General features: G+C 43.7%; 1 protein-coding gene across 2 annotated transcripts in view; it reads right to left on the reverse strand.

The window, feature by feature from the left end:
* MAP3K3 (mitogen-activated protein kinase kinase kinase 3) overlaps positions 1-22,478 on the reverse strand; it is a 1,347,292-nt gene that overhangs the window by 345,622 nt on the left and 979,192 nt on the right. The gene's annotated exons all lie outside the window — the stretch shown is intronic.

Below are 22,478 nucleotides of genomic sequence, written 5' to 3' on the forward strand. Positions count from 1 at the left end.
CTTAAGTGACTTTGTTACACCTAGTACATTCTCTGATGATTGGGACTTTAACAGTATTAATGACATGATGTCTGATTTAGTAATGTCAGCTAGATTCACAGATCATGATTATTTACAAGGTTCATCTAGTTATGAGCAGTTATTCTGTTACACCCACTATGGGGATCATTACTTGCATAAATCTGCACAGCCTAGAAATGTTTTTATGTATAATCAATGGGAACATTGTTCTACACCACCTAAAAGCAGTTCTAAAGCATTTTTTGAGAAATTCAAATATTTTTCAGGGTTTAACACCAGTGATGCAGAAACGTTTTATTATAAACTGTTAGATAAAACAGGAATGAAAACGATGCTGACAAATTCTAAATTGATATATTCAGAAGCATTTTATGACAAAATGATGACATTTGGTTTTGATTATTGGAAAAATAATATTGAAACGAAAACAATTTGGGGTACAAAAGATTGGCAGGTGCAAGGCTTAGAAGCACTGTTTAGAACCTGCATGATACCAGAACAAATGTTATTTTTAAATGACACTGTACACCAAACATCTTGTCTTGGCCTAGCTAAGAACAAAGACCTTAAAACACCGTCTATACCAAAGCCAATAGCTGAGAATGCAACTGCAGATAATGAGTTAGACGTGTCACACATTTTACATTTCAACAGAACACATCCTGATTGGAAAAAGTGGTTAATCTGGCCTACAGACACAAATAGCTGTCAAGATAGGTTCCTGAATAAAACACAGGGGTTAAAAATGACCAGATTAGACCCTAGATACTCCCAGAGACAACATCCAGGAATAATAACAACATACAGTGTAGGGAAACTCTGCCTAGAATGGCTAACTACATCCACACTGGCTGAAATTAAGCAACACTTGTCTCTATTAAAAGATGGTGCTGATTTGCGCGATTTCATTCTTGGACCACGCAAACAGCGTCAAAAGCGTTTCATAGCGACCAGTATCTATGCAGCTTACAACGAGGCTTGGAAAGTAAAGCAAATTGAAACTGCTGAAAAAATACGAGAAATTGATCGTATTAATTTGGAGAAATCACTTTCTGTGGTAGACAATGGGTTAATGACTCTGTCTTCCAGAATATATTCTTTGGACAATATTGTATCATCTGCCTTTGATGTGATAGACAGAGATTTGCTAATGTTACAACATGGCCAGTCTCAATTACGCTCTATTATAGAACTAGGCTGGACGTTGCAAAATCTTCGTTCAGGCTATGTGCCTTGGCGTTTAATCAACACAACGTCATTGTTTTCCATTTTTAACCTTACTGATAAACAGATCAGTTTGGCACAGAAAGGAGCAGACTATACAATCTTGAGCATCGAGAAACTCGAGAGATTACCATTGACAATGTCAGAGAGTCCTGTCATTGAATGGATAATACACAGGATTATCACAATTCCGATAACAACTTTCCGATTTCATAAATGCCTTGAATACATACCTGCTGGCCAGTATGAACAATTGGGTAAGGGATATATAAAATCCGAATGGAAATTACCATACACTCATTCTTGCTATAGTGACAGCGACAAAAATGTATTTCTTAGTGGTGACAACTGTAAACACTCACTAAGCGGTATACTTTTGTATCAGGGTATTAATTTACACGGAGCATGTGATGGAAATTCAAATAACCTTTCATGCCACCAGCTAGTCACACCTGCAACTCAGATAGAGCCCTTCTTTATGCAACTCGCAAACGGGAGTTACATTCTAAGAACGGATCACAGGTGCTGTGGCCTCGCGCCCGGACTAAGTTATCTAGTAGAAGTAACGTCCATGGTCAAATGCTGTATGCAAGCATTGTTCCCGAGCGGGCCTCCAGACATAGTGACTCCCATCTGGCCTCGTCTGAATCTCTATTCTATACGAATTGATACATTAAGCAAAATGAAATCTGTGCTTTTACAGACAACAGTGCCTATAACGTCATCTAAAGAGACGTATGATCTTCTAGTCGCAAGGACGGCTACTGAGGTCCATGACCTTTTATCAACAAATTGCCCCGTGCATTTCGTACAAATGCTCGACCAACTCCTTAACATGTCTAGTGCTACAAGCATCCCAGGCATATTTAAGACAGTCTTTACGGGACTGCTAACACCCTTCCAGGCAATTTTGGGAATCTTTCCTAATTTTGTGCACTCCATCTTTGGTGGTATTCCACTATTTTTGGGACTCATCGCAGGGATTCTATTTTTGACCCTCCTGCTTCGATATGGCAAGCCTCGGCTCAGACATAGCTCCCATGGGAATGGAAGAGACAATCCTAGCAATACGCTACAGGGACAGGATAACTAACGTCCTCGGATTGGCCAGGCTGAGAGATCTAAACATGACCTGGTTCCTTTCATTCAGACCGATATGGCAAAATTGCATTTTACCTGTGCTACGGTGTATGCTTTGCGGCGAGGAATGCGTGTTGGACATCTGTCTTTCACTTCCATCAGCAGTACCAATGGACGTCGATACTTTGCTCAGTCCAATAACGGCTCACGCATTGTGTTGTCCCCAGCGGCTACCAATCCTGATGACGGCATTTGTGGAGACTCCTGTACTACAGCCAAGTGGTAACAGTGGAGCGAGTGACAAAAGCAACATCACCCAGGTACAGCGAGCTGTGAGCATTGCTGCTCCCGAATATGATGACAGCAATCATTCTCACACCTGCCAAGTTACAGCGCTATCTAATTTGGTTGAACTATCACCTGATTTTGTAGACCAATTCTTTGCGAGCCTGTCTGATACGATGTTCTCACCCATAGAGAAACAATAACTTTTGAAAAGCTTTCCGACACACAGCGTTCCCATGAACTCTGAATTCGGCCTTCAGTTTTGATCAACAAAAAACTGCCAGGAGCTTTGGTAAACTGATTTTTCTTTGAATTGGACAATTTTTAAAATATTGACCTTTTTCTTCTTTTTGGCACGAACAATTCTTTGCTTAACGTAAAAACTATTCTTAGAGAACAGAAGCTTCACACTTCTATTTCTAAACACATCTAGAGACATAACAACATTACACCAGCCTCTAGCACACATGTTATTACAATGCATTTTTATGTGATGATTTATCTCGCATTTCTTCTGTCAGAGATACTTCATGTGTAATTCTTTTTGCATAATCGTTCATTGATTTTATATGCAATACCTTTTGAATGATTACTATGCTTTAAAACTACGTACAGTACCTAAATTCCATGTATTACAAGTACGCCTATTTCGAATGCATTTATGTATTTTGGGGTGGGCTATGTTACACAATGTTACACATGCATCTAATTGCTTAGTTTTAGTAATTTTGATGGACATGAATTCGTGGAGTGGGTGTCATGTGCTTATCTAGGTTCCTGATCGATACTGTGACCTTATGCCCCTATTCGGCTATAAAGCCCTTTATTCCCTATATTGGCATAACCGTTCAAGTGCGATTTTCTGAAAAGTCATCTCTGGCCTCACACGAGCAGAGCCACAGAGCCACATTCCAGCATGACTCTCTGCTACTTCCTTTGCGACCAATTAGTGCAATGACAGAGCAGCAGTCACTATCTGATATTCCTAGATAACACTCCGAGTTCTTCAACAAGATAAAAACTTAGCAAACCTGGAAATCCCCGCTTGCTATGTTTTGATTAGTAATGGAACTCTAATGAGCAACTGATAGCTGCCACTTCCTAGTGACATCTTTAATTGACGTCTTATGTCCAGCAAACTTGCGTCAAACCCGGCACCTGTCAGGTATAAATATTACCAACGTTGCCTTAAGCAATGAGCGTTGCCTGTTGCTGATGCCAGCTGCCTGCATGACCAGTGTTGGTAAAAACTAGCACTCTGTCGCTGCAGCCTGCTATCCTGTGGTGATGAAGCTACTGATTACCATTATCGCCGCTACAGCGCGAACTGTGGTTCAGTACGCTTGAGGAGCCGTGCAGCCGTCCTCTGCGAAGACATCCAGCCCAGCTGCCCGCGGACGCTGTCACCCCTCCTTCCTCGACGCGCTGAGAGAAGCCGCTGCATTTCTCGTGCAGAGAAATCCAGTCCCGGCGCTTCCGGTTTACCCTCGCGGGTGACTGGGATATCGAGAGAGACCCCTGAAGGAGATACCAATCCTCCATCATTCTATTCAGAGGTATGGTGTTGACTAAACCCTTAGACGAGAATTCTTGAAACAAACCTTGGCAAAACCAACTTAACTTAAGCTACTTACTTACTCCCCTTCTCACGTGTTAGGCTTAGGTCAGGCACACCGGGGTAGGCTTAGTTAGAAGCACCAGTTGAGTATGTTAGCCTAATGTATATATGACTGTATATATGTTTTATTACTTTTAAACCATTGTATGGCTAAGAAACCATATCAATGCTTTTACAGTTCTATTTCGCTATTCTTATCTTACTGTACGTACTTTTTATAATAACAGTTATTGCAATTGTGGCAATACATTTCTCTTGTATGAGAAGAAAGACTGTTCAATAAATGTTAACCTTTATTGATACACGCCCGTCTCTCTATTCTCTACATACCGTGAAAGTAAACTGCACTAGACTGACTGAGTGAAATCTATGTCTATTGTTTCACACGACCCTAGAGATCGACTCTTGATCTGAGGAGCAAAGTTGTCATGTTGCACGGTTGTTGGAAAACTGAATCCCTTCTTGTCTGTGCCAGGGAAGCTGATCACTTCCTATGCAGAGAAGAAAGTTTCCAGTGACCTCTGAGCTAGTTGGTAACACAACCCAATTAAGTTTAGCATAGTCAGTGGAGGCCTGGAATATAGCCAGTTCCACGTCGATACTACTGTTTATGTTATTCCAATGCGCAGGGCCTAGTGGGAAACTAGGAACTACACTACACCCTTGGAAGAGAACTAGGATTACAGGTAACTTATCTTTCTCTTCCAGTGGATTTTCATTAATAGTCATAAGCACATGAATAGAATAGCAAGCCCATCCCCTCATCCTGCGGGCAAGTAACCAGAGTACAATAGAGATGCATAGTAACCATAAAGCATATCAAGACTCCAATCAAGCTAGAAATTGGAACAGATTTCTCAAAGAAACCTGGCCTACTTGGGTATCTGCTCTGGAGTCAGAATCCAGATAGTAATGACTGGTAAACGTATGCACCGATTTCCAAGTTGCAGCCTTGCAAATCTCAGCCATCGGTACATTGTGTAAGAATGCAACAATAGCAGCCTTGCCCTGGGTAGAATGAGCTTTAGGGGAGGCTAACAGAGGCTTGTTCGCTATTTGGTAGGCCAACTTTATACAAGACACTATCCTTCGTGAAATGGACCTTTTAGAAGCTGGAAAACCTGTTCTAGCAGAACAGTAGTTTACAAGCAATTGAGCAGCTATTCTAATGGATTTTGTTCCCTCCAAATAGAATTTGAGAACCCTCTTGAGGTCTAACGAATGAAGAGACCTTTCCGCTGGTGTAGCAGGATTGGGAAAGAAAGAGGGGAGATAAATTGTCTGATTTACATGGTAATCAGACACTACTTTGGGTAGGAAGGAAGGGTGAGGTTGCATAACCAACCTATTGTGATGGAAAACCGTAAACGGTTCCTTAGAACAGAGTGCTTGGATTTCACTCACTCTGCATGCTGATGTAATAGCCACCAGAAAAGCTACTTTGCATGTAAGGTGTTGTAATGTGGCCTTATGGATGGGTTCGAAGAGAGGACCCATCAACTTGGACAAGACTAGATTAAACTCCCAAGGCGGAGAAGGAGGTCGGACAGGAGGATAAACCTTCTTCAACCCCTGTACGAAGTAGTTGACCACCTGAAGCTGAAAGAAAGAAGGCTGGTTCGGTGATTTTTCATATGCTGTGATGGCCAGCAAATGCACTTTTTTGGACGTATACTTCAAACCAGATTTGGCCAAGTAGAGTAGATACTGCAAGATTACCTCTTCTTGCCCGTTAATTGGACTCCAACCATTACGGATACACTACAAGTAAAACCTTTTCCATTTAAAAGAGTATGAGGTCCTGTGGATGGTCTCTTTGACTCCCTCAAAATGTCCATGCAGTCCTGAGGGAGGTTCAAATGTCCGTACTGCAGGACTTCAGGAGCCATGCTGCCAAGCTGAGCGAGGGAAGGCTGGGGTGCAGATTCTTCCCTCCCATTTTGGTCAGAAGGTCCGGCCTGCACAGGAGTCTCTAATGCGGGCAGAACAAGAGTTGCAACAGGTCCGGATACCACCATTGGCAAGACCAGTTTGGTGCTATGAGGATCATCGTCATCCTGGTTCGGATAAGTTTAGTCACAACCTTCGGAATGAGAGGGAGGGGCAGAAAGGCGTATGCAAACGTCCCTGACCAGTCTATCAAAAGAGCATTTCCCTCGTTCCTGGTCGGTAAAAACCTGGATGCGAAGGCGTGGCATTTTCTGTTTTGATCGTCTGCAAAGAGGTCGATGAAGGGATGACCCCATTGATGAAAAATATCCACCACCACTTTGTCATTGAGCACCCAGGCTTCTTGTTCCTCGAAGTGACGACTGAGGGCGTCTGCTCGCACATTCTGGTCTCCTGGCAGATGTACTGCCGTGATCAATAGGTTCCTGGCTAGAAGCCGGAGCAAGCTCGCCTGGGATTCTAGAGACAGAGGGCAAGTGTGTGTTCCACTTCGTTTGTTCAAGTAATACATGGTGGTTGTATTGTCTCTTTGTATTAGGACCGAATCGGACTGAATCAATGGCTGAAATGCCTTGAGGGCTAAATGAACTGCCCGCAGTTGCAGCAAGTTGATATGATAGGTCTGCTCCCTGCTGGTACATCTGTCCTGAGTTTGTAGTTGACCCAGATGCGCTCCCCAATCCTGAAGGGACGCATCCGTGATCAGAGTTTTTCTTGGCAGAGGTTGATGGAATAGAACTCCCACCAGAAGATTCTTTGGCTGCAGCCACAAGAGAATGGACGTCTTCGCTGGTGGAGAGGGGAGATTTTGGTTGTTCCACTGACCTGAGGATTGGTCCCATTTGTCCTCCAGATCTTGTTGCAACGGTCTCATTCTCAATCTGGCATTGGGTATGAGAAAAAAGCAAGAGGCCATCGACCCCAGCAGAGAATCCACTTGTCTTACTGATGGTTGATGTGCTTGGAGGATGAAGCTGCTTATGTTTCTCATTGATGACAATCTCTCCTCCGAAGGAAACACTTTTCCAAGGTCGGAGTTTAGGGTGGCACCCAGATAGTGGAGCGATTGAGTAGGTTAAAGAACGGACTTGTCCATATTGACATGCAGGCCTAAGCGTTGAAGGAGATCCAGGCAGATGTGAAGGTGCTCCTGCACCATGTGGGGAGATGATCCCTTCAACAGCCAGTCGTCCAGGTATGGATAGACAAACAGACCATGGCGATATAATGCTTTTGCTGCTACTGCCATGTATTTCATGAATACCCTTGGGCCGATTTTAGGCCTAAGGGTAAGACCTTGAACTGGTAATCCTTTGCGCCCACCATGAATCGCAGGAACTTGCGATGCCGTGATGTGATTGGAATGTGAAAATACGCATCTTGGAGATCCACCGAACACATACAAACGCCTTTTCTCAGATGTGGAATTATTTGATGGAGAGCCAACATTCAAAACTTTTCCTTTTTGATGAACTTGTTCAGAGAACGTAGATCTAGAATTAGTCTGAACTTGTTCGGCTGGTCTTTTTTCTGAACAAGGAGGTATCTTGAGTAAACTCCCTTTCCTCTCTGTGCAGGAGGGACCTCTTCTATGGCCAGTTTCCTGAGAAGGGTCGACACTTCCTGACGCAGGAGATCTAGGTGTAGATGACGGGATTTTACCAGAGGAAAGCCTCTTGGGGACGCACAAAAGCTTAGTGCGTATCCATTGTTTAGTATATTCAGCACCCACTAGCCTTTGGTGCATGTAGTTTGAGATACTTCCTCCCACTGGAGTGTGCAACAGTGCTAGAGGAAGCAGAAAATCATTGCTTCCCTTGAGTTTTTGCTGTGGAAGAGGCCTGCTGTTGGTGTCCTCCTCTTCCTCTCCAGGAATGACAGCCTTGGAACTGGGACTTGTTCTGCTTGTTTTGCGACCATTGAGGGGTTTGGAATTTTTACGATTGTAGGGCCTGTAGTGTCGTTTAAACTCCTTTTTCTTCTCCAGGCCCACAGCATTTAACGTGTCCAACTCGGCTTTCATTCTGGCCATTTCCTCATCTGTGTGTGGTCCAAACAGTGAGTTGCCAGAAAACTGAAGATTCAAGATGCGTTGCTGGGCCTCGGTTTCAACGCTGTCAGGCGCAAACAGGAAGATCTTTATGTACATATGCCAGGTGCATAAGAGTGAGTCGCCAAAGACGCCCCATCCGTTGCAGTGCTGATTCCTTCCTGGAGAATCTCATAGAAATCCTGTTGATCCTCCTCTGGAGTTTGTCTTTGAAACGCTCCAGTGAATCCCAAAAGGACAGGTCATAACGGCCTAGCAGAGCCGCAGCGTTAGACACCTGGAGAGAAGACGCTGCAGAGCTGCAAGCCTTACAACTCCAAGAATCCTGTGCTCTACTTTCTTTATCTGGAGGAGCTGAGGAGGAAGAAGCATCTGCGTGTGTCTTCTTTGCTGCTGCAATAATGACAGAGTCCGGTGGTAGATCAGATTTGAGAAAAAGAGGATCTGATGCAGCAGGCTTATATTTTTTTAGGATCCGAGCCGGAGCTGCTTTAGCCGATGATGGAGTGAGGAAGATATCCATTACCGGCTCAATGATACCAGGGACCAAAGGAAGCAATGGCCTAGTCGCAGACCTTTGATGGAGGGTCTCGAAAATTATGGCTGTGGTGGTCTGAGGAGCGGACATGGCTATGCCCAGCTTTTGTGTTCCTCTGGCAAGAACATCGTGAAAGGTGTTCACATCATCAATGGGTGACACCCTAGAAGGAGGACTATCCGTAAGGGTAGGTGAGTAGTCCCTTTTGGATGAATGTGTCCAAGATGAGGACCAAGTTGGTGTTCAGCGTCTCTTGCGATGACCCTGAGTCAACCTGCGCTCAGGAGATCTGCCTCTGTGTTCTCAGGTCCGAGTTGTGGGGGACCTGTCCACCTCTTGCATGAGATGTTGTAACGGTGATCTGTGCAATGGACTGGAATAGTCCGTAGGCCGCTGTGCGTGACCCGAGGGTTCTTTCTGCCAATGATGGAGAGGTTGGAGCCATCTGGGTGAAAGTTGGATTGAAGGAGATTGCTGTCTCCTTGTAGAGCCTCTTGTAGGTGGATCTTGGAGGCTCAGGAGAATGAGCAGAAGAACTGAGTAATGTTACAATCGTCTGGGGTGAGCTTAGAATAGAATGAGAAGTCTCTCTGTGGCTTCTGGAGCGTGATCGGCGTCTTGATGAGCTATGTGACGTCGATGGAGAGTGCCTCGACATCGACCTACTCTGCGTCACCATCACTGGTGAGTCCCTAGAGCCTGATCGTCTCCTCGACGTCGACCTCTCTGCGTGCTTCGACTTTGTATGGTACAACTTCGAACACCTGTAGCCCACAGACTTCGCCTTCAACGTTGAGCGTGCAGGAAACCCCAACGAAGAGCGGATGGGCAGAGAAGTCCTTCTCGACGTCACTTCTTTATGCCTGCTCGATCTCTCTCTCGACGTTGACCGTCTACTGGAAGTCAGTGGAGGAGAGATTGGGGCACTTCTCGTCGTTGACGGAGACCGCCGTCTCGCCGTCTGGTGTATTTCACTCTGAGTCTCGACGACAAATCTTTCCTCCACGTCGGTGAAGATTAAGCCTTAGACTTCGAACGTCTCTTGGATGACTACGGAGGCGATGAGCGCCTTGCCTCTGGTGACGAGGTGTGTCTCGACGTTTACTGCTGCCTGGTTGACAGTCTGCTTCGACTCCAATCGCCGTGACCTTGCGACGGCGGAGCATGCTTTAACGTCGAACGCCGACTTAACTGCGACGACGATCTATTTCTCGACGTTGTGCGAGCCCGCACCAACGGAGAGCGACTCCTCGACACCGATCGTCGCCGGGTTGACGACGGCGGAGGATCCGCCGTACTTGTAGTCGCCTCGACGATAGGTGTTCCCTCAACGGTGAGCCCGCCGTCGATGGTTTTCTCGTCGATGTTTTCGTTGCCAATTAAGGTATTTGAGGCATTGAGCCAGAAGCCGATGAAGAGCACACTGGAATATTACTTCTAGATGGAGTAGTGGCTCTCTCTTTCCTCTTCTTTATCGGAGACCTGCCTCTTGAAGGAGTCTTCTCCTTCTCAGCCAGCCCATAGCGGCGAATCCTTTCACTCTCCTTAAGAGTTTGTTTGGACAGTAGCTGGCAATGCTGACAGATCTTGGGATTATGATCAGAAGGAAGGCAGAGAATACAGACAGGATGGGAGTCTGTTTTAGCCTTCTTCTTGTCACAGGCAGGGCAAGAGTAAAAAAGATAGGGTATTTTTGACTGGAAAATAATGCTCAATGCTCTTTGAAATAGCAGAGATATACTTCAACAACAAAAAGACGGCGAAGTAAAAAGCTTTTGACACAAAAATAGAAGTATTTTCTGACAGAAATCAGAATAAAGAGAGAGCTGAAGTAACCAGGGTCCTGACAGAAGGAGCCGGAAAGAACAAATGATCTAACTGTCACCCGAGGCATGATGGGAAGCTAGGAGTCATGGCTGCCTTAAAGGCACAATGCCAGTTTATTCTGTACGTTTCTGTGGGTTAGCTTTTCAGCTTTCTACACTGAGGTTTTCTGCAATGCAGCCTATGTGCTGACAATGTTTTCATTCTTCCTTGCAAGATTCTGATTTCTGCTGTATATTAAAGTAGTTTTCAAATGTCTTTCTTTCTCCCTTTCTTTATTGGAATGTATTTATATACAAGGGAATTTCTTACAACATTGCTCAGCATTGCTATGGAAGGCTGTATCGTGTGCATATATATATATATATATATATATATATATATATATATATATATATATATATATATATATATACATATATATATATATATATATATACATATTATATAAACACAAATATATATATATCCAATTCAAACTCCTGCTACGCCTCCATTAAGGAAAAGTGTTCCAAGGAAGAGAAAACCACAGGTACAGACCACTCCACAGCGCTGCAAGTAGAATACAAAGGTTGTTTATTGACCCCTAGTCGCCAGCATGACGCGTTTCGGCTGCGTCACGGTAGCCTTGATCAATAAATATATGGAGCTACATATATGATTTCCACACATATGTTTTGTATTTTTCCGGGTTCCCGCGCATGGGCGAGAATATTCATGTGCTTAGGACTATTGATAATGTACACATTCACGTGACATGCAAAACAATTGCACACACATTGATGTGCCTGAGCGGCTTTTTCATTCCACAATACAATGAATGGAGTAAGTCTTACTCCACAAGACTTCTTTAATGATAAAGTACATAATATTCGTAAGGTGTTAAGTACCATTGTGTGCACTGGAATCACTGATGTGCACATCACCTATTTTGGACATACACTGCAACAGAAGTGGCAGATGTCACAATCTAAGCTGCAGAAATGTAACATGGATACACTACACAACAGCATACATGTGTCGTTTGTGAGTCATGCATCATTAGTAGATGGAGGGGCGCAGATCAGTTCCACTGAGTTCGCTGTAGACCTGCCGTCTCAGATTCCGAATCCTCATCTTGAAAGAGAGGACCTCTAAACAAGGCTATCTGGATTGCCCCCACAAAGCACTGGATCCAGACACCACAGGATGCGAGTGAGTCGATCCCCTTGTAGTGTACTTGGAACAAACACTTCGCTCATCATCCGTGATTAAATGGTTCCAGGACTGTAGATAACGCCTTTGTACGCTGGCCCTGCCAGTCAATCACAGTTGCCACTGCAAAGAAGCTCGAGGAGACATACTGGTAAAACTTCTTTATATGAGCTTCATTAACACAGCAGGGAGGGAAGAAATCTAGAGCAAGTGTCTTGACAATTCATACATAATTGTAAGTTCTCGTTCTAACTCCCAGTGTTGTAGAACCGGTGCTACACTGTCTTAGACTACATATGAATGTAAACAAACCCAAGCCTCTACACACTTCTATCATTTGAAAGAAGTGTTGAGATATGTTCTGTCCACCTCGCACAGGACTCAGTTCTGTGAGCTACCCAGAATCACTAATACAGTTCGGATTGTTGTAGAGTGCTATGATACCTAGTTTCTGATGTAGTATGGTGTAGTGTTCAGCAGTGAGGTGTGACTAGTTGTTCCTTAAGTGCTATAGTGTAGTGTAGTATAGATCCGGCCCTCTCTTTTGACCTCCAGGTCAACAGAACAGTGTCCACCTGCTGTGCCATCATCCGGACGCTGAAAAAGATTGCCCCATATCTGTCGCCTGATGACCGCAAACAGTCAACAGTTGCCCTAGTCTCCTCCAGGCTTGACTACTGTAATGTGCTCTATGGCGGCATTAATAAGAAGTCTCTCCATCGCCTCCAGATGGTCCAAAACGCCGCAGCCAGGATGGTCTTGAACCTTCCTAGGCTTGCATTTGCAACTCAGGCCAGGAAAGATCTCCACTGGCTACCAATACAGGCCAGGATCTCTTTCAAGCTTATCTGCATGGCCCATAGGGCAGTTTTTGGATCAGGTTCTGAAGGTATTAGGTCCCTTGTTAGCCCCTACATTCCTAGTAGAACTCTCCGCTCAGCCTCAAGAAATCTGCTCTCTGTCCCCAGATTTAAAAGGGCGAAGTGGGGGGGGGGGAGAGCCTTTTCCACCTTGGCCCCCAAACTTTGGAATTCTCTCCCCCCTGAACTATCCAGGCAACCCTCACTGGGGATTTTCCGCAAACGTTTAAAGACCTGGCTCATTTCCCAGGCCTACTGATTTTATGTTTTTCTGCCTTTTTGAGACTCTATGTTTGTCTGTTTCTGAGACTCTATGTCTGTCTGTCGCCTTGATGCCCTTTGGGCTAAGTCAGCGCATTACAAGACCTCTATTCATTCATTCATTCATTCATTCATTCATTCAGTGCATTGATTGTTGAGGGGCATTGTGATTTGTAGTACAGTATAGGTCATGTGATGTGGCGCTCTACCGTGAAATGCACTGCTATGTGAGACATAGTGTTGTAGGATTCTGTGGTGTGGTTTGAAGAAATTATCCAGTCTTGTTGATCAACGGGGAGTTGTAGATTGTGCTGTGTGGTGTTAAATGGTGTGATGGTGTGCTGTATGGTGTTATAGTGCAGTATATGGTTATATATGAAAGTGGTGCGGGGTAGCTGTGTGTAATATTCAATTGTGTGGTGTGGAAAGATCTCAAATGTCATGATACAATGTGATATAGGGTGTATTATGTTCTCATATAATTTGGTAAAGTTCATCAAAGTGTTAAGTAAGGTTGTGTGACATGGAATACTGTGATGTTTATGTGATGATGTAACGGATATGTTGTGCTGTCAGCTTCACAGAAACTAGTGGTGTGGGAGATGTTGATGCACTCCCACATATTCAGGAGCAGTCAGATGGAGAATGAAAAATAGAGAGAGCCTTGATTTATTTTCTTGTAAGCCGACTTTTAATTACTGGAACATGGAAGCCTCCCATCCCAGCAAAGAAAAGGCCTTCTGCAACTTTAAGCTAGTAACACTTTTGCTAGGTTACAGGGAGTGTCAGTGCACAAGTCAGGGGTACAAGCAGGTAGAGGCATACACCCACTATTTTCACAGAGTGAATAACGTCTCCCCAGTCAAAAAGTTGGTCCCCACTGAAATATACAGAAAGTGTCCAGATGTAATTTTCAGACACTGGGACACATCCAGCAACACCAACACGTTCCCAGCAACAAGGTGCAGACAGGGAGGGGCCTTTTTATTTTCACCCCCTTCCCATGTCCCACCCCTCCAGCTGGGCCAAAGAGTTAGGCCAAGTTAAGGGGCCATCAAACCTCCTTTTGTTCCTTTATCTGGGCTGTGTGGGGTCTGGAGCCTTACACTTATATGCAATTGCAAGGGAGGGGAAACAAAGGCACACGGATTGTTATCACTTCAGAGATACTTAAGAGAGGAATGTTTCTGACTTTGTTCAGTCCCTGTATAAATATGGGAGATATGCATGCACTGCATGAGTGTCACATGTCCCAGTATTAACAATTTAAATACCACTATTGTGTTTTATTTCTTGAGTAGTGCTACTGTTTCTAATGCAATTTACAGAACACAAAAATGCATTGACATTAAATCATAAAAGTGTGTACATCAATGTACAAGATTTGTTTCATATGACAGTGAGTGTTACAAGGTGTCCGTCTTAGCTCACTGTGCTTAGGATTACAATTTATGAACTACAAGTAACAAAAGGATCTCTGTGTAAAAAACAGTAATTCAGTTACCTATCTACATAAAAAAAATCTGTCATCTGCATGTTACGTGATGTGCTTGAAGGAGCAATCTTTGCCTTCTAGGCTACTTTGATTACATTTTGGGACTATACAAACCACAGATCTCTTTGTGGCACAGTTTAGAAAAAATAAATGTATAAGTTGAGGTCCAGATTTTGTGTCGTGGTTGCCACTTTTTTTGTACAACCCTAACGCAAAATCTAATTTGTTAAATTTGATAAAGCACTTAAATGTACTCATGATAGACATGTGTGCTAAACATGTGTGAAGTTTCAATATTGGATGTCACGTCTTGTGATGTCACTTCTTGTGAGATCAAGGGTGTTATGCCATGTCTTGCGATGCAATGTTTGATGTCATGCACCGTGACATCCAGCACTGTGATGTCATGGACCATGATGTCACTTGATTACTGGCTAACTTAGGTAGTCCCCCTGCTTCTATTTCATAGGACTTGTGCACTGGGGAGTGTGAAGCGAGGACTCTACAGTATGTGAAAGGATTTATAGCAGACTTGTAAAGAAATGTATTTGCTTGCTTGGCAAACTACACTTTAAAAGTATTTCAAAATATGAGCAGCCTGGGAAAAACAAACAAGTCAGTCTTTCAGAAGAAATATTTTAATAGGGTTAAAAGAAACAAAATATAATACATTTTTGTTTATTTTGTGCAATACATACAGGTTGAAACATTCTGATTTATGATTTCTCTGTTTTAAATATGCCCTATTTTCATTTAACATTAGCATGTTAGAAAACGTAACTTACCTTCGGTAACACTCTTTGTGGTGGATACTCTATCTACCTGCAGATTCCTCACCTTTTAAATATCCCAGATGCCAGACTGGATCCAGAAACACTTCAATAGCTCTCCCATGCCAATAAGTGGTGCCAGCTCCACTTCGCACCAAAAGCAATGCTCTTGAACCCATAAAGTGTTGTCAATTAACAACCATTCTTTTTAACATGCCTTCAAGGATATTAGATGAAATCAGGCAGATGCAGTTTTTTGTACTTTGTTGAGGCCACATCAAGGGAACATGTTGTAGTGATATATTGTTGCCTATTCCTTCAAATGTTCAGCATGCTTGCTAATTGTTATGCAGCAACGCATGCACTATTTACTATTGCTCTGAGCTCCAGGTTCTGTGTTCTTCCTCCATGGTTACCAACTCTGATTTACTTAGTAGGGGTTGGGAACCTGTGGAGGGAGGATCAATAGGAAATAGGCACCTTTGTACTACAATAAAGAAGACTTCAGCTTTGTACTTCTACAGTCTCAAATAGCATTCTTTTTGGAAACCAACCTTCTTCACATGTGTTATAGCCAGCCATGCAATGGGCAGGGCGGTGAGTCAGTGAGGTATCTGTAGGCAGATCTAGTATCCACTAAAAAGAGTGTCATTAAAGGTAAGCAACTTTTTATTCTGATGGATACTTCTATGTTGTGTCCTTATCTCCATGGTTATTACAACGCTATGGTGGACTGCTTGTAGGGGTTCCATGTGGAGGGTTCGGGGTCTGACAGCTACGCTCGGACCTAGGGAGCGGTTAGAAGTGTTGTATGCTGCTCGTTGTACTGTCTACATTAAAAGAGAAGTTTCATTCACTTCCTCTTGTTCCAGTGTATTCTTTCCATATGGATGAATCTACAATTGGCGACGATCGGGATAAGACAGCACCATTAATGAGACTAGGCAATCAACACCTCTATGACAGATCGAGTGGGGATAGGCCTTTCTTCAGTGTGTGAGAGGTGTTATGTGTCAACTTCACTGAGGTAAAGACTTCCATTTTTTGTTTACAGTGCTTCTACCTCTACCAGCCTTCATCTCAATGTGGCCTGCTCGCGCTGCCTTCGCCAGTATTTGTTTGAATGCGGCCTGCACGTGCCGTCTTTACCAACTGCTCAACAGCTGCCTACTCACCCTGCTTTTGCCAGTCATTTGGTTGTACGCAGACAGCACGCGCTCAATCAACGGCGTTACACGGCCTGCTCGTGCTGCCCTCACCATTCTTCATTGTTTCTCCTGCATGCCTGCCTTAATTTCTCGAGCTAATTTAGCGCTGAAGTTATTCACTGCCAAACAGCATTTTGTACAATTTCCTTACTGCTGTCACATGCTGTCACGTTTTAAAGCTTTACAATTTGCTTACCGAATACTGTACAGCCTTTTCATACAACTCCATGTTGTCCTTTCCCAGTAGACTCTGGGTTTCTGCCTATTCTGCTTTGCAAAGGATGGGCTTTCCACAAGCTTTCTTTTCACAGGCGGTTCACAAAGTGTTCTGATTGGTGAATTGTTCTGCTCACTGAACTGTTTCTTAAACTAATTATTATTGGTTCTATAGTTGTTTCAGATTTTATTCGTGAAGGTCAGCAATTTTGACTATTTTCACTGTTCCATCCATAATTTCCTTTTTATTTTATTTGAAAGAATTCAATCCAGTGCCAATTTCTCAACATGCAAAACATAACTTGCCCTCCCACACTTTTTACCTGAACCTGGTGTACTTAAAACAAAATGGAAGCAATGGTTAAAAGGGTTTGCGAGTTATATCATAGCATTAGATGGGTAAAAATTTGAGCCAGTAAGAAAGTTGGCACTACTGTACAATAGTTTGGGTTCAGAAGGGCAACACATTTTTGATCATTTGCCAGTTGTCACTCAACCTGATGAAACTGAATGGGACGTGTACAAGGAAGCTGTAGGCAGACTTAACAATCATTTTAAGGATGACACCAGTGTTTTAGTTGAGAGGCATACGTTTTATACAAGACGTCAATATGAATGTGAATCCATTGACACCTTTCTAGTAGAACTAAGAGTTTTAATTGCCACTTGTGAATGTGATGGCAACATTGATTCTTATTTGAGAGATCAGCTTATTGTGAATTGTTTTACCAAAAAAGTACAAGAAATATTACTCTGCTGCAGAAACCCTTCTTTAAATGAAACTCTTTGAAATTGCCAGAGGCATTGAAAGATTAGTTGTAGCCCAAAAGGAATTGAATAAGGCAAACTCTGATCCTGAAGCAGGACCTGTCAACGCCATTGGTACTAAACCCAAAGTTATTCCTAACAAAGTCAGTGACGACAGAAAGCAAAGTGTGTGTTACAGGTGTTGTTCATTTACACATTTGGCCAATGCCAAAAATTGCCCAGCGCTAGGTAATCCTTGCATGAAATGTAAATAAGTTAGACATTTTTCGTGCATGTGCAAAAACACCCAGAAAGTTGCCACACTCGAACATTTGGAAGATCCTTCAGATTCCAACATTTGTGCCATTAATTTTTTTTTACAGAATTATGTTTTCCATAGAATCTAATGTGAGTGATGGAGATCCTCTTTGTAATGTGGTAATTGGTGATGTGGAGGTTCAGGTAACAGACTGTGGTTCACCTATTACGTTTGTCACAGATGAGTTATTTTACAAAGAATGGAACTCTGTTCAATTATCTCCACCGGATGTATGCACAATTGATTTTGAAAGGCACAATGTTGACATGTTGGGCTATTTCTCTGACAATATTAAGTTCAAAGATAGGTCGATGTTTACTAAAGTTTATGTGGCAAAGAAGGGCTACAATATCTTAGGATGCAAAGATCAAGGGAAATTTGGGATGGTTTTAAGACCTGGCACTGCTTGTCCGATTTCCTTGGTGGATATACCTGAATCTAATCTCACATTACAACAGTTATTGCTTAAGCATAATGATTTATTTGAAGATATATTAGGTCTGGTACAGGGATTTGAACATAAAATCATTAACAAAACAAGATGCAGTGCCCATCATCCACAAAGTTAGAAATGTTCCCCTATGCATTCGAGATCAATTAAAACAGCATTTAGAGAAGTTGTGTGCTGACAAAGTTATACAACCAATTGACTTGTCGGAGTGGATTTCCCAGATTGTTGATGCGAAGAAAAAGGGCACAAATAACATCAGACTTTGTATTGACTTAAGGTCTCTGAACAAGAACATACTAATCGATTGTTTCCCCTTACCCAAGATTCAGGAAATTTTGGCTCATCTGGGAGGGGCCAAGTATTTTCTTGCATAGATTTGAAGGCGGCCAATCATCAGGTTGAGCGTGCAGAGGATTCGTGCTCCCCGACTGCCTTCAACACTCCTTTTGATGCCTTTAAATTTCTAAGGATGCCTTTTGGCCTGGCCTCAGCGGCCTCTGTTTTCAGAAACTGATGTTCAAATTGTTCAGTGAATGTAAAAATGTCCTTGCTTATCAGGATGACATTCTTGTTTTTTTTAAAGACACTGAAGAACATCTGGGTGTTTTGAAAGAGGTGTTACGAACGTTAAAATGACATGGATTTGCAGTAAAAAAAGAAAAAAGCAAGTTTCTTTTCAACAGTATTAACTATTTAGGTTATCAAATTACTGAATCTGGAATTAAGGCTAAGTCTGAACTTGTCAAGGCAATCCTTGATAGCCCAGCTCCAGGGAGGTTGGAGACAGGGTGTGGCTATCCACAATAAACATCAGTTTTAAGCTGCAAAGTGTGTTTCACCCCCGGTTTATTGGGCCTAACTCCATCGTGGAACAGATCAACCCTGTAGCTTTTAAGCTGAAGCTGCCTGGTATGCTTCGGATACATCCTGTTTTTCATTGTAATCTATTGAAACCTGCTCTATCCGCCAGGAGACGTTCTCCGCCTCGGGTGTTGTGCGATCGGGATTATGAATATGAAGTGTGGTGTACTCGGGATTCCAAGTGGAGAAGGAATGTCCTCTGGTATCTGGTGGCGTGGAAGGGGTATACGGTGGAGGATGATTCCTGGGAGCCGGTCCAGAATATACATGCCCCTGCAGAGGTGCTCTCTTTTCATAGAAGGTTTCTGTCGAAACCGGGCCCTAGGAGGCGCTAGGGGGAGGACGTACTGTCAGGATCGGTGCAATCGCGCCTGCATTGCGTGTCCGGAACTACAACTCCCATGATGCCTAGCATGGAGGAAGTACTTGAGGGAATGGCGCGCGTCGGCCGATGCGCGTAATTCCGGATTCTGTCTTTCATTGCTGCCGGGTGGTGAGCGGAGGATTGCCTGGGAGGGTTCCTGCCGTCTAAGCATATCGAGGCTATTTGGGAAGTGAGTCCTTTTTCCTTTCCAGAGGATCTTGTGGGAGGTGAGCGCTTCGGTCTCCAAAGGATTTTGGAGACGGTCCGGTGGGGTTTCACCTTTCTTTGCTCCCAAAGCGGAACGCAGTAGTTGATCGCGACGCATTGCCGATTTGGGGGGAGTTTGCTTTATTAACATTTATTAGTGGAGCATTGTGGTGAATAAACTACATGCTGCTGTTTTTCACAACCTTTGGCGATTTCATGAGACAGAGCGGAGCATTGTGGTGGATTTAACTACATGCTGCCGTTTTCCAAAACCTTTGGCGATTTCATGAGACAGAGCGGAGCATTGTGGTGAATTTAACTACATGCTGCCGTTTTCTATAAACTTTGCTTCATAAGAAAAAGCGGAGCGCAGTGGTGATAGGAACCACGCGTTGCTGTGAGTCTTCTACAGATCTCAATTCATGAACTTCTCTTAAAGAGTGGAATGTGGTGGTAAAACAACCACGCATTACTGTATTTTAGGATTATTCTGTTTTTGGATTTACTTGTGGGTTATGAACTGATATATCCAGGAAAGGAAGGCACTTGAATCTTTCTTATTTTACTTTCAGGAATTCCTTTTGGGTTCTCACCTTTGTGCACTGTATTTCTGACAGACCGTTCCTTTCAGAGTCTTCTGTGATACTTGATGGTATGTGTGTATGAAGGGGGAGAGAGGGGGCAAGCCCTTAAAAGTGTCAGAGGTGTTCACGTATTCAGGTCATGCTGATTTCGAGATTTTTCTGATTTACAGGTAGAAGACACAATGGCATCTAAACAAACCGGATTGACAAGAGGGGTTATGATGTTGATAAAACCGAATGTAGGCTTACTTGTACGTAGCTTATCAGATAAATGGGGCAGATGGGTGATTGCAACATTAAATTTAGGAGGCACACATATTACGATATGCTCTATATATGGATCTAATATAGATGAGGGGGAAGTATTTAAATACTTAAATTCGGAGTTGGCTAACTGGGGCTCTCCCCTAGTGGTATGTGGTGACTTAAATATTAATTTAGCAGGGGGAGAATTGGAGGCGGGCCCGAAGAAATATAAAGGGCGTAAACCCTGGGTATTTAAAGCATTATATAACTTAGTTAAAGATCACGCGCTCGTTGATATCTGGAGTAAAAATTACCCAACATTACCTGGGTACACTTACTATTCCTCACCTCATAGAAAGTTTGTCCGTCTGGACTATTTCTTCACTTCAATTAGTATTCAATCACTCACTAAGAGTCAACTATATCCCAGGGTAACATCGGATCACTCCCCACTAATAATCAAGATTCTTAAAATTGGGGAAATACGACAAAATCGGAGCTTTTCGTTTGATAGAAAATTGTGCTTGGATTCACAATATAGAGAACATATTGATAAATGGACAGCAGAGTTTCTACAGAATAATATGGGTTCCGCAAAAATTGAAATAATATGGGATACATGGAAAGCTGGTTTTAGAGGGGAGGCGGTAAGTTTCGGATTTTATAATCAAAATCTGCAAAAGGGGAAGATGTTGGAGATGTATGACCAACTGAGTAAAGCGGAAGAAAACTTGATAAAAGAAATAGAGAAGAGAGATAATATGATTAAAATTCAGGAATGTGAAGGGATATTAGCTAAATGTCGTGCTAAGATCACAGGAGTTTGGTGTGAGGGAATAGCTAAGAAATATTTAACATATAGAAGATACATCCACGAGTATTATTATTATTATTATTATTATTAAAGGGGTTTGTAAAGCGCCTGGTGACGCCTCCCGGCGTGTCCCCGCGCTGTGGAGAGAGAGTGTTAGGAGGGGGAAAGAGATACAGACGACTATAGGGTGAAGAGGTAGGTTTTCAGCAGTTTTCTAAAAGATGCCTCGTTGATTTCTGTTGATTGCTGTCTTTTCACTTTCATTCCTCCATTTTGTGTTTTGCTCTCCCCTGACCCGCCTCTCTGATCCCGCCTCCCTGCTGACCCTTCCACACACGAATAGCTGACTCCCCTCAGCCCAAGCCCAGCTGTGACCGCCTGGATTCTGTCCGGAACGGTTGCTCCCCCACGCTCCCTGCTCGATCTATCTGCAGCCCTTACAGCCCGCAGCTGAAGCCTCTTGCACCCTCGACCTCCCGACTGCACCTGGTATCGTAGCCTCAGACAGCATAGTAGCGCTTTGAAGCTCCCACTCTTGAAGCGCTTTTGAAACTTAATTGTATCATCTGCCTCGCGCTCTGTGCATAGTCGCGCTTTGAAGCTCTCGCTCCTGCAGCGCCTTGGAAACTGCATTGTATCATCTGCCTCACGCTCTGTGCTTCTTTCACTAGGTTATTAAGGCGTGCACCGTAGCGTCTCCTAGTCTTATTGCGCTTTGAAGATCATTATCGTGTAGCGCTTAGGAAACCCAACTGTGCTCATTTAATTAGCGCTGTGTATTTTTCGCTTTAACATCTGTGTTGTGTAACGCTTCCAAGGTTGGTTGCTTTGTGGATAGCGCTTTAGGTGTACACATTGTGCAGGATTTAGGTGCCTTTGATAGCTTGCTGGCGAGCATTGTATTGTGCCTTCGCTGTTTGTTTTCACTTTCATTCCTCCATTTTGTGTTTTGCTCTCCCCTGACCCGCCTCTCTGATCCCGCCTCCCTGCTGACCCTCCCACGCTCCGCCCCCTCCACTGTCCATTTATGGCAGATGGCCCCACGCGCAGCGTCCACGCGCTACGGCCGCGCCAAAGGTAAGCCCGTCTACGCCCGTCCGCGCCTGGACCGCGCCCAGTGCCAGACCCCCTGGTACACGCTATACCCAGCCCTCCTGCATTACTTACGACGCCTCCACCCTCCTAGCCCTTAACCCCGGCCGTCCCCCCAACTGCGTCCAAGCCGCTCCTGGACTCACCCATGGACCCTTTTCCTGCAACTCCTGCAAGTATGACGGCACCAAATCCAGCT

Source organism: Lissotriton vulgaris, chromosome 5 (genome assembly GCF_964263255.1).
Source record: "Lissotriton vulgaris chromosome 5, aLisVul1.2, whole genome shotgun sequence".
In the NCBI taxonomy this organism is placed as follows: Eukaryota; Metazoa; Chordata; class Amphibia; order Caudata; family Salamandridae; genus Lissotriton; species Lissotriton vulgaris.